Here is a 12,011-nt window from a genome sequence, read left to right on the forward strand (position 1 = left end):
CCCAGGCTGTGAGGCCAAGGAATGTGCTTCTACAACTCTATCTCAAGTGCTTTCCAAGTCTGCTAGTGATCTCGGTAGCCACGTCGCTATCTTGGTTCAGATCTTTACTCTTTACACGACAGACTCCTAGTTGGTTCTGTGCTTCCATTTCTCCCTCTCCAGGTACTTCTAAATGATCTTCTGAAAGTCTTAATCCACCATATAATTCCTTGGTTTAAAAATCTCCAATGTTTCCTTATCACCTAGCAAGGAAACACCTATTTCATTGGCCCATCTGACAAGGTCATTCCTGAACACTGCTTAGCCTGAGATTTATCTGCTGCACCTTCTCCTCATAACTTGGGTAGAAGCACTGAGCTACCAGTTGCTCCCTAAATGCACTATGCTTCTTTATTTTGTTCCCTCTACTTAGAATGCTTATTCTCTTTCTAATGGCTCTTTGGTCTCTAAAGATCTTTCAGGACTCTGATAAAATGGGACTATTCCATGCAGTTTTTCCTGCCATTCCCAGGCAGGATAGTTCCTTTTTCTGTGCTCCAATAGTTGTGCTTTCGTGTACTGATTACTGTATTTCTCCTATAATATTCGAATCTTTAAAAAATATATCTCTTAAGGGTTTCAAGAAGGGATGGACAGAATTTAAATCTGAAACACCAGTGCATGGCATGCCATAGGTACTCGGTAACAGTAGATTGTTGAATGGCTTATACCCCAGATTCCTCATCCCTGCCTATTGAAATGCTACTCTCTGGATTAGTCTTATGTCCAGTAGATGCTTAGAGGGATATTTGCTGAGTAGAGGTAAGCCAGTTCTTAGTACAGCTTCTGAAAAGACATGGGCAACCCACACACTCTCTGCTCCAAAACTTTTTTAATGTCTCAGTTATTTCACTGTAATTTGTGAGGATTGAAACTCTAAGAGGAAAAGATACATTTGTCAAATACAAGTTACCAGAAATTCACACAGTAGAGGGGATCAATTCAATCAGCTTGATCTCCTCTTTAAACCTAGTTAATATCAGAAGATGGAGATGATAGGAAATTTGACAACAATGAGGAAGGTAATTTAGGAGCAGAGAGAATTTGGTGGTAAGGGTGAAATGTGTGGATTCTACCTTGGGATTCTGGGGACAGTGAGATAATTGATTACTGGTACTAAGGATTAGAATGAAGGTTGAATAAGAGAGGTGAGAGGATGCCAATGACAAACGCTACCTGTTTTGGAAAATTTCTAATGTTATGTCAAACAGAACTTTCCTCTTCCAGCCTGGCACCAGAAACCACAATGCAGGTTAGTCCTGGTACTATCATGGTTCAGATAGTATCATGATTTGTTATGGGGCAAGTAGAGTTTTGTGGGGACCCTGACATGTCTTTGAGGAAAATGTGCCCACGTTTCACAGACTCATCAATAAATGCCTGGAGCACCACATGCTCCTGAGTGGGAGGTGCATAAAGTACATTTCTACACAATTGAATTTCTTATATGTTCAAAGGATTGTATTTAATGTTTAACATAAAATCATTTAATAGGAATAATTTAAGAAAAGGGAGGAGTTGAAAGAAAATGGTAGGCTAAGAATTAGACAATAGAAATAGATGTGAAAAAATTGGAAAACTGCATCAGAGTGAAATTGTATTAAATTATTTGAATCACACACTTGATGGTGACTAGAGAGGGTTTATCAGTATATTTGGAAGATGGAAAAATTTTACAAAAGGAGGAAGTTAATTCTGGAGGATAGGCTGCTGAAAGACATTGGGAGGAAAAAAAAATTGGAAGTTATTACATGTCTCCCTGGGAGATACAGTTGGCAAAATAGCTGATTTTAAAAAGTTAACTATTTTCCCCAAGTTTCCTGAAAGACTGTGGACTAGCTTGATTTATATTTACCTCTGCAGAAAATATTTCAACACTTAACGATTTAGCAAGGAAACCACAAAGATAGTACATACTTTTTCAAAATAAACATGCTAATTGTAAAATTTCATCAAATACAAATGGGAGGTGTTTTTTCTTTTTTCTTTTTTTGACAATTTCAAAATATCTGAAGAAAGGAAATATTTCTTTTCCCTAGGAGGCCCACCTGTGTTTCAGGGTTCCTACACTCCTTGTCCAGAACTGCAGGCATAATTTGGCATGTAAGTGTATTTTTTACGAGGTGCGTTAACGTCTTATCAACTTCTCAAAAGTGTCAGGGGCCCTGAAGAGTTTCAGTCTACTGCGCTAGACAATCATCTTTGGGAGCCCCTTCCGGCTCTCGAGGTACAGTAATCCCACGAATTTTTGTTCCTCAAACCTAGTTTTTTTGGTAACCCCTTCTTACGCATGACCGAGAAAGCATCTGTGATTGAAATCGAGGTGAGGCTCTGAGAGGCAGACTGAGCTGGGAGGGTCCCCCTCGATGCAGGGGACGCAGGGCAGCGGAAGGGTGGGCGGCACCGGGCTCCCCAGGTCCGCTCACCCTTCCAAACACGGGCGGCGGCTCTGGGGCAGCTCCAAGCGCGTCGAGAAGTGTAATCCCTCCGCTAAGTACTTGGCTCTCAGGCTCCAATCACTAGTGGGAGCTGGAGAGGGCAAGTGAAAAAAAAAAAAAAAAAATTCCAGAGGCAGCCGAGGAGCGAGAAGAAAAAAAAAAAGTCCCGAGGCGGCGGCGGCGGCGGCCGAGCAGCCACGGCGGCCAGAAGTTGACGGCGGGTCCGGACGCGGGGCGCGGAGCGGGCGCGGGCCTGCGGGGCGCCGGGAGCGGGCGGGGGACCCGGGACCGCGGCGCCGAGGCCACCAGCGCCGGGGCGCAGAGGCGGGTAAGGCGCGCGGGAGGGCGCGCGGGCGCCGTCCTGGCGTGCGGGGGGCGGCCGAGCCGGCGGGAGGGTGGAGGCCGGCGCGGGCCGAGCGGCAGCCGGGCGCGGGGCCGGGCGGGCGTGCTGGCGGGAGGAGAGCGGCCGTGGGGCGGCGGCTGCCCGCGCTTTGTGCGCTGGCGGCTCTGCCGGGAACCCCGGACCTCGTGCCCGCGCCGGCAGAGAAGCGGGGGTCAGAGGCGTCCGCGGGCGGGACACGTGCTCCGGAGTTGGGGAAGGAGGGACGCGCCGAGGCGGGGAGTCGGGACCTGGGAGCAGGCAGAGAGCAGCCTCGGAGTCGGGGGGGGGGGGAACTTTGCGGGCCGAGGCAGGACCCGCGGGCCGCCAGCTCCGTGCGGAGCCACCTGCCCCGGACGCCTCCCGAGACCCAGCCTCGCGGCGGAGAAAGTCCGCAGCGGGCTGGTCCCGGTGCCTCGGACCCGGCTTGACTCTGCGGCTGGTGCTTCTGTGCCTCAGTCTGTTCTGTCTCTCTCTCACGTTCTCAGTGTTTCTCTGCCTTCTTTCTCCCATCCTCCCTTTATTTCTTTCTCCCTCCCCCCTCCCCCCGTTTCTCTCTTTCTTCCCACCTCCTTTTCTGTCTCTTGTCTCTCAATGTGTCCCTCCCTCTCGGTCTCCGTATGTTCCACCCTGAGAGCGCACACTTTCGGTGTCTCTCTCATTTAGAGGCTGACTTTCTGCTCCTTGTCTCACTGTCTCTCCTTTCCCCTATCTCTCGCTCTCTGCACCCATCAGTCTACTCGTCCGCGTTTCTGGCGGGGCTCCGTATTTCTGTCGGTTCCTGGCGGTGTTAGGATTTTCGACATGAGACAAGATCCTCTGGAAGTTGTTCAGTGCGGTGCCTTATTCGTTTTGAGCTGCACCACTCCAGTTGGATCCTGGGTCCTTCGTGTTGGTTCTCCACAGACATGGGAACACTGGTTTCCTTGAGTTATTAGGAATTGCTCTTTTCTCAGTCACCTTTCCACCAAGGTGAGGTCAGTGACTGAGCAGCCACAAAAGTACCAGTGAAAGAAAACAGAAGAGAGCTACTTACTGCCCCTGACATATAAAGCGAGTGTACCAAACATATCTGCAGTGAAGCAGATACACCTGAGAAAAGATTCCTGGATTTTGGAAAGAAACAGAAAAGGCTCCACCAGTAGTGAGACGAATTAACTGAAAAGTATTTGAACATAATTTGAAAGAGCACTTAAGGAAATTTCTTGCTATCCTAAACTGATGCCAACTAATAACTGTTTTCTTACATACATTTTTAGGATCCTAGTGACAGCTCTCCTAATTATTGTTTTGGGAAAATCGTGGGAAATGTCGTGTCAACTGGGACACTTGTCTTTAAGAAAATATTCCGTCTTTGTACTCTTACACCTCTTTACACTCTGGTGATCAAGAAGAATTATTTCTAACTGCAAAGAAAATAGGAAAGGATTTGTCAGTAATTTTAAAACACGAGACATTCCAGAGATCAATAATTTCTTTGGAAAACTTTCACTCTAAGGATGTTTTGAAGGATATTACATCTTAGTGAAATATGCAAGTTATTACACACTTAGTTCATTGTACGATGCAAAAAAAGGTTGTGTGCTGTAAGCAAATCATAGCAGCGATGGTTTTTTTATGGGAAATTAATTGCTCTGATTTTCACTTGCTCCGTTTTCTTTAGTCACACATAGTGTACCTTTGTTTTTAGCAAAATATGGCCTAGGGCTCTAAAACTTGATACAGTGTGTTATTTGTCCAATCTGAATTACCATTTAGAAAACCACCTTTTCCTTTTGGTCACAAGATATGAGTTGATTTGATCTCATTACTCATGTGCTGGGGTCTGCTGATGCATTTTAATGGCACTGATTTGTGATTTTAAATCAAAACGTTAGTTTTTGGTGAGTTAAAATCTTGATTTATGTCATGTTAGTGAATCATCACTCTTTATAGGGGCTTTGCCACCTTGTCTGCCAGGTGCTGCATCGCATTTAGCCTGGGCAGGGGTGTCTGAAATTCCCTGTTAGATTTTTGTCCCTGAGTGTCGTGCTGCCTCTACTCATGATATGTTCATATATGCCCTTCAGAATGTTCCAGTCGTTAAATAATCTTTATTAAAAGGATATTGACTTCATTTTTTTCTTCATCAACGTTGAAAACTGGGATGGCCTGATAAATTTTTTTTGTTACAGTAAATGATTGTAGTATTTATTTAAAAGTATAAGGCAATTTAAAATGTGATTTTTGGGGGGTGCATGTAGCACCCTTTACTCTTCCTCAGCGCTCAACTCATATTTATCATTTAAATCTAACGTCGACTGTCATCTACTCCAACCCAGCAAAGCCTTTCCTAATCTCTGTAAGCCACCTCATCTCTGCCTCTCCGGCTTCTATGCACGCCTCCCTCAGTGTTCACCTCTCTGCCGTGTAATTACTTGCTTGGGTCTCTCTCTGGCTGTTTTCTCATTGAGGTGGGATAGTGTCCTTTTCTTATCTCCTCTGCATTTCAGATGCCTGGCACATGACATGCCACGTGACACTCAAAAAATCCTCGAAGGATGATTTGCTCTCTTCCAGTTCGTTTCTAACTTGGGATTCTAACCCTTGGTAGATGCAGTAGCTCAAGGGAAATACTTTAGTGTGGTATCATAGTGGCACATAGACTGAGGGTTGAGAGAGTCGTAGAAAGCATCTCATCACACAATATGAACGATGAAGCAGATGAGGACCAGAGAATTTGAACACCACGCTCAAAACTAGACAATGAAGCCACATAGGCTCTACAGCTGAGACCTCGTGTTATATTCACTGGGCCACAGTTCTCTTTACTGGACTCCTGTTTGCTTGCTTCCACTAGATGTGGATAAATGTATTATTAGGAGGAAACAATTGTTGCAACTCTGAAAATCCCTTCTCAGGCCAACCAATAAAAGTCATGCATGAAATGTATCAATCTGCAGTAACTCTTGTTACACATATGCATGGAGGTAATATTTGTCCTTGAGAACATTGCCTTCTAAGTGCTTTTATGTGTTAAGCGCCATTCTGCTTGCTAACTGTCATATTGGGCAGACTGATAGTTCTACCTGCGAAGATTTAAGCTCTCTGGACTTCAGTGGTCTCCTCTGTAACTTTCAGTGTGTATGTTGAAGAGGGGTGGGGAGAGAAAAACGACGTTTGGACCAGGTTAAGAGCTCTTTCTGAAGTTTTTCTTCAGAGACTACCAGTTTAACTCCCAGAACAACTGTAGATTCATCCCTTTTACATGTCAGACTTCCCTGTGAGCTTTTGTTTGAAAAAGGGCTAATGTAGTTTAAAAAAAGCTTGAAGACCACTTCACTTGTTTTCCAATCTCCCTTCCAGGTCTTGAATTTCATAATCAAGATAATTTCTAGCTTTTAAATCTGGGTATCTGGAGGATAGTTGATAAAAGTGTTAAGGATAGAAGGAGAAATTGCTTTTGCCTGAGAGATACTAATTTCAGGTTTCCATGGGACAGATTTGATGTGATGACAGAAATTGAAGCGGAGGTGTTATAATATATAGAGGCAGGCTAGGATTCAGGGGTGGGGAGGGGCCAGGGCTAGAAACATAGATTTCAGAGTCCCTCACACTTTAATAATTAAAATTAAGGAAAACTAAAACTTTTTAGGGGTAGAATCTGGAGAGAGAAGTGAAGATTTGGGGACAGGGACATTTGATGTTACTTCTGAGTACTTTTAAAGCTCATCTGTAGTATTAAGATGAAAAAGGTAATGCATGACTTACGTCAGGCAGTAACCTGTTTTAATGAGTTTTAGAGCATCTACTTACATGCCAGTTATCTTAATTACATTCATCTTTACTTAAATGTTTGAGAGCCTGCTCTCTGCCTGGCGTTATTATATACTTTGGGACATTGCAGCCATGAGAGCCCCAAGATCTTTGTTGTCACTGAACTCTCATTCTAGAGAGTGGAAATACAATGAACTATAAACAAGCACATGAGTAAGATAATTTTCAATAATGGAGATTGCCATTAGGAAACTAAGACAGGGTCATATGACAGCAAATGACTGGGGTTGCTTTATATGAGGTAGCCAAGGAAGGCCTCTCTAAGGATGTTCCTGCACAAGAAAGAGCCCGCCCAGTGAAGATCTGGGAGAACTTCGGGCACTGGGATCATTAAGAGTGTCTCTAAAGCAGCAGTAAGCTGGGCACACTGGCAGTTAGGGGAAATGGTAGAAATGAGGTCACAGAGATTGCCAGGCCCATGTTGAAAGGTATGCATTTTATTCAAAGTGCATTTTATGGAACCATCCTGGAGGATTTAAAAAAAATTTCTTTTATATTATTTTTTAAATTTAATTTTTATTTCTGGCTGCGTTAGGTCTTTGTTGCTATGCACGGACTTTCTCTAGTTGTGGCGAGCGGGGGCTACACTTCGTTGTGATGTGCGGGCTTCTCATTGCAGTGGCTTCTCTTGTTGCGGAGCACAGGCTGTAGGCACGCGGGCTTCAGTAGTTGTGGCATGTGGGCTCAGTAGTTGTGGCACGCAGGCTCAGTAGCTGTGGCTCACGGGCTCTAGAACGCAGGCTCAGTAGTTGTGGCGCACGGGCTTAGTTGCTCCGCGGCATGTGGGATCTTCCCAGACCAGGGCTCGAACACGTGTCCCCTGCATTGGCAGGCGGGTTCTTAACCACCGTGCCACCGGGGAAGTCCCCCTGGAGGATTTTAAACAGAAGTGAGCAAATGTGACTTAGCATGTCTGTCTGTAGTGTGAGCAAGAATGTCTGAAGATGATGTGGGAAGCTGTGAGAAGGATCTAGCAGAGTTTGGTGGTTTGGCCAAGGGTGAAACCCTCAGAGACTGATCAGACATTGTTCTTATCTGTGAGTAAGAGTCACTGGGCTGAATCACGAGTCATGGTGTATGGTCCCCGCCGCGTCCCCCTGCAGTTGATCTACATTGCTGCAGTCCACTGGTTCAGTGGTTGCTTTCACTTTTATTTTTTTCTTATTTTTAAACATCTTTATTGGAGTATAATCGCTTTACAATGTTCTGTTAGTTTCTGCTGTACAACAAAGTGAATCAGCTATATGTATACATATATCCCCATATCTCCTCCCTCTTGAGCCTCCCTCCCATCTTCCCTATCCCACCCCTCTAGGTGGTCACAAAGCACCGAGCTGATCTCCCTGTGCTATATGCAGCCGCTTCCCACTAGCTATCTATTTTACGTTTGGTAGTGTATATATGTCCATGCCACTCTCTTACTTCGTCCCAGCTTACCCTTCCTCCTGTGTCCTCAAGTCCATTCTCTATGTCTGTGTCTTTATTCCTGTCCTGCCTCTAGATTCTTCAGAACCATTTTTTTTTTAAGGTTCCATATATATGTGTTAGCATATGGTATTTGTCTTTCTCTTTCTGACTTAGTTCACTCTGTAGGACAGACTCTAGGTCCATCCATCTCTCTACAGATAACTCAATTTCGTTTCTCTTTATGGCTGAGTAATATTCCATTGTATATATGTGCCACATCTTCTTTATCCATTCTTCTGTTGATGGACACTTAGGTTGCTTCCATGTCCTGGCTCTTGTAGCTGCAGTGAACATTGTGGTGCATGACTCTTCCTGAGCTTTTACTTTGAAATTGCAGACCTCGACACCTTACAGTTCCCAGATGTCACCTCTTTACCTTCCTTCAAATATCTCCTGGGCTGCAGGCAAGCGTCTTGACTTGGAGGCAGCAGGGTGTTTTGGGAAGTGCTGTGATAAGGTTCTTTAGGGCTCAGAGTGACCTTTGAACCACCTGGGGGTGCTTGGGTCTTCCAGCTAACATCTCTGCACTTCATTGTGCATAAAATTTGTGTTCTGGTTACAGAGGAGAGGAAGCAAGTCACAATTCCTCTCATCATGTTTGAGTGTCATATTTTTGTACCCCTCAGCTTTGAAAACTTCGCATGCTTCTTGAAAGACTTGACTGTAAAGTCCACAGTTTAGATCTGGATCTCACTCGTCGCATCCCAGCCCTTTCCAAAGAGCTGCTATATAGTAAGCATTTAGTAAATATTTGTGGAACGCTGTTGGATACAGTCTGTTAGAGACCCATAGTTTTGACTCCACTGACTTTATTTTTCCTGTCTTTCAACAAGTATATGGCTGCATGTGCCTTCAACTTTAGAAGATAATAAGTAGCAAGTTTGGAAGTGATTTTTCTGCAGGTTGCATTTACTTATTGGCTAAAGGAAAAGAGACACAATCCAGTATATCTCTTTATAACATTTCTTGCTTGGCTGTCTTGAGATAAACATTTTCGTCATTTTTATAGCAGTTACACAGATATGGACTTAAACAAGTACAGACACATCTGTCACTAGTTAATTTGTTGATTTACGAATCTGAAGGGATTCCAAGGAAGTCTGTAATGATGGTGCCTTTGTCTAAATTAATCTCTTGATAGAAATCAGTGAGTTTCATCTAACTAATAGAATTTACAGCCATCTATAAAAGGTACTAAATTATCATCAGTTTCTTTTCTGGAAACAGGCTACTGTTCTGCTGTTGTCCAATAAACATTTAGCCCTAATAGTACTCGTAATGGGGGATTATCCCCAGATCCTTCCTCTTATTAACAAGTGTAGTGCTCTCCTCAAATGGGCTTACAAACAGCTGGCATTACCTTGCTTTTATGTATCTAGCAGTTCTCTTTCATTGTTTCTTTAGATCCTTTTCAGTTAGTTAAGAGTCTCTTCTGCTGTCTCTTCCTGTCTAACTTTATTTTGCTAAAACCTCATGCATTATACCCATTGGCTTCTATGTCAGATATCTTCTGTTAGTCTTTCCAGATCTGCCCTCAACCCTTCTACTCTATGCTCTCTGCCCAGGACGATACCTGGCTGAACCACGCTGATTTCCAGATGGCTTAGGTCACTGGAGACCTCCAGTGGGAGATTAGGGGGAGGGTATTGATTCTTCAGTTTGCTCCTTCCGTGATCAGCTTGGACTGCCTGTGTCTCTGCACAGAAAGTCACTGCTTCTTTTCAGGTAACCTCTATGTCAGTCTCTCCCTCAGGAGTCCAGTAATTTCTGGAGTTAGTTCCTCTGCTCTTACTACCCTGATTTACTGCACTACCCTTCAGGTTCTTTTGCACTCCTACCTATACCTTATTAAACTGTTTGTTTGTAAACAACTCCTCTTCAGTTTATCAGAAGTTGTAACAGCTAAGGTCCCATTTTCTGTTGATTCAGCTTCTGAAAGCCACCTCCTTTTTGGAGCCTTCTTCAACTGATAAGAGCAGTTGGCTCCCCTTAATTCTGGACATCTGCTTTCCACCCCAAATTATATGCTTCTGTCCATGCAGCAATGGCACAGAAAACTTACATTGTGTTATGTAAATACTTTTCTGTCAACCAGTTTATTGGCTTAAATTTTTTACTTGATAGTCCGTAAGCCTTCTACATATGTAATTTGGTTGTTTCACTCACTTTTTTATTCATTTATTAACACAGTGCATATGTGTAGAGTCACTGTTGAGGTCCACGCACTGTGCTAGGCGTGGATGCAGAAAGGCAGATGTTTGTCCTTACTTGGGTTGAGGATTGGGAAGGGGACAAGAAATAAAAAACTACACATAATATTTACAAATCAAGCTTGTGATTTATTCAATGGCCACAGAGCGGTAAAACAATCTAAGCAAATTTCTCTCGTTTCGTAATGCTAGAAAATTTTAGGCCTAACACCATTGCAGCTTGATTCTATCTCACCTCACATTAACTGAGAAGTGAGAGTTTTGAAGCAGTATGAGCTGTCCGACTAATTCACATGCACAGTTTACATATAACAGTATGTTTTACTTGATTGCATTGTTTTCATGATCTGTTCCACGGAACAGTGGTTTTGGGGAAGGTCAGGTTGTGTAGCCTAAGAAGGATCCCATGGGTGGCACCGTAGCCTCCTGCTGAACTGTGGAGACTCTGGAGTTTGCTTTTTTATCACTTAATAGGTGTGTGACCTTGGGCAAATTACTGAGCCTTCTGTGTTTCAGCTTCATCATCTGTAAGCTGGGAATGACAACAATAGTGGTTACTTCATAGGTTTGTTTGAGGATTATAATGGTGAATATTTGTTTAGAGCAATGCCAGGTACACAGTAAACACCCCAGAGGCTTTCGATAAGTAAATAAATGATCAAAGAAATCTGGGAATTGCTGATATTTTTAAACTGAAGCCTTTTCTGAGCCTTAATTATGCTCATGTGCGTTGTGACCATCCCCCAAAGGGGTATTTGACCTTGGGGCTTATACTGATATTTTCCCCTCCATATATCACTGGACTAATATTCCTCAGAACACACTTTTGGAAAAATTGATACAAATAATTGGCTAAACATTTCACCAGTTTATTGTCTCCTGAGAGAGAGGACTTGTTCCTCTACCTGTCACACCTATTATAGAGTGGGGACCCAGTTCCTGTTCCCCTGTCCTTCCCCTTTGTTCTTTTTAAAGGTAAAATGAATGTTTTTCTTCATTACCCAGGGAAAGACTTCCTGCCTGTATAGATGTAAGTATACTCAGGGTCTCTGGGGCTCACTGAGCCAGGTCTTTTGAAAAACTACTTACTGTTACATTTTCCTAATAAAGAATACATATTCCTTGAAGTGAACTTGGGAAATTCAGAGAATTGTAGCAATTAAAATCACTCTCTTCTACCACACAGAAATAACTTCTTATTAACATTTTGGGTTTTTTTTTTTCTTTACAAAATTGGGAGCATAATATAATATGGTTTTGTGTCCTGCCTTTCTTTTTCATTTGACTTTATAGAATATTCTCAATCCAAGCCATGTAGTGAGTTCTGGCCTTCAGATGATTGGTAATCTATATTTCAAAAGAGCTTCCTTCCTTATTTACCCAATTCTGTGGCCAGAGACAATATGAAAATAAAATGGTGTATCTAGAACGAGTTTCTCATTTTAAGTATTCTTGGAAATTGGAACCACCTGGTAAGCAGTTGGCTCTTCTGTTTAAGAGACCTGAAGTAGGTGACCTCAGGTTGCTTCATTTATGAGTCATTCCAGTGTTCTAGCCAGCAGCCAGATGGACCCACAAGAATCCATGACCAGGCTGCTTTGAAGCCATTACTTACTCATCCTGAGTGACTGTGAGTGAACTTATGTAATGTTGAGATTAACT

General features: G+C 43.3%; 1 protein-coding gene across 1 annotated transcript in view; it reads left to right on the top strand.

Moving 5' to 3' along the window:
- The first annotated feature begins 2,780 nt into the window (after positions 1-2,780).
- The window catches only part of BMPR1B (bone morphogenetic protein receptor type 1B), a 424,915-nt gene continuing 415,684 nt past the window's right edge, over positions 2,781-12,011 (top strand). Inside the window, exon 1 of the mRNA XM_060147586.1 lies at positions 2,781-2,805. The gene's annotated coding sequence lies outside the window, so the exon portion shown is untranslated. The remainder of the gene's footprint in view (positions 2,806-12,011) is intronic.

Source organism: Lagenorhynchus albirostris, chromosome 4 (genome assembly GCF_949774975.1).
Source record: "Lagenorhynchus albirostris chromosome 4, mLagAlb1.1, whole genome shotgun sequence".
NCBI classification, from domain to species: Eukaryota; Metazoa; Chordata; class Mammalia; order Artiodactyla; family Delphinidae; genus Lagenorhynchus; species Lagenorhynchus albirostris.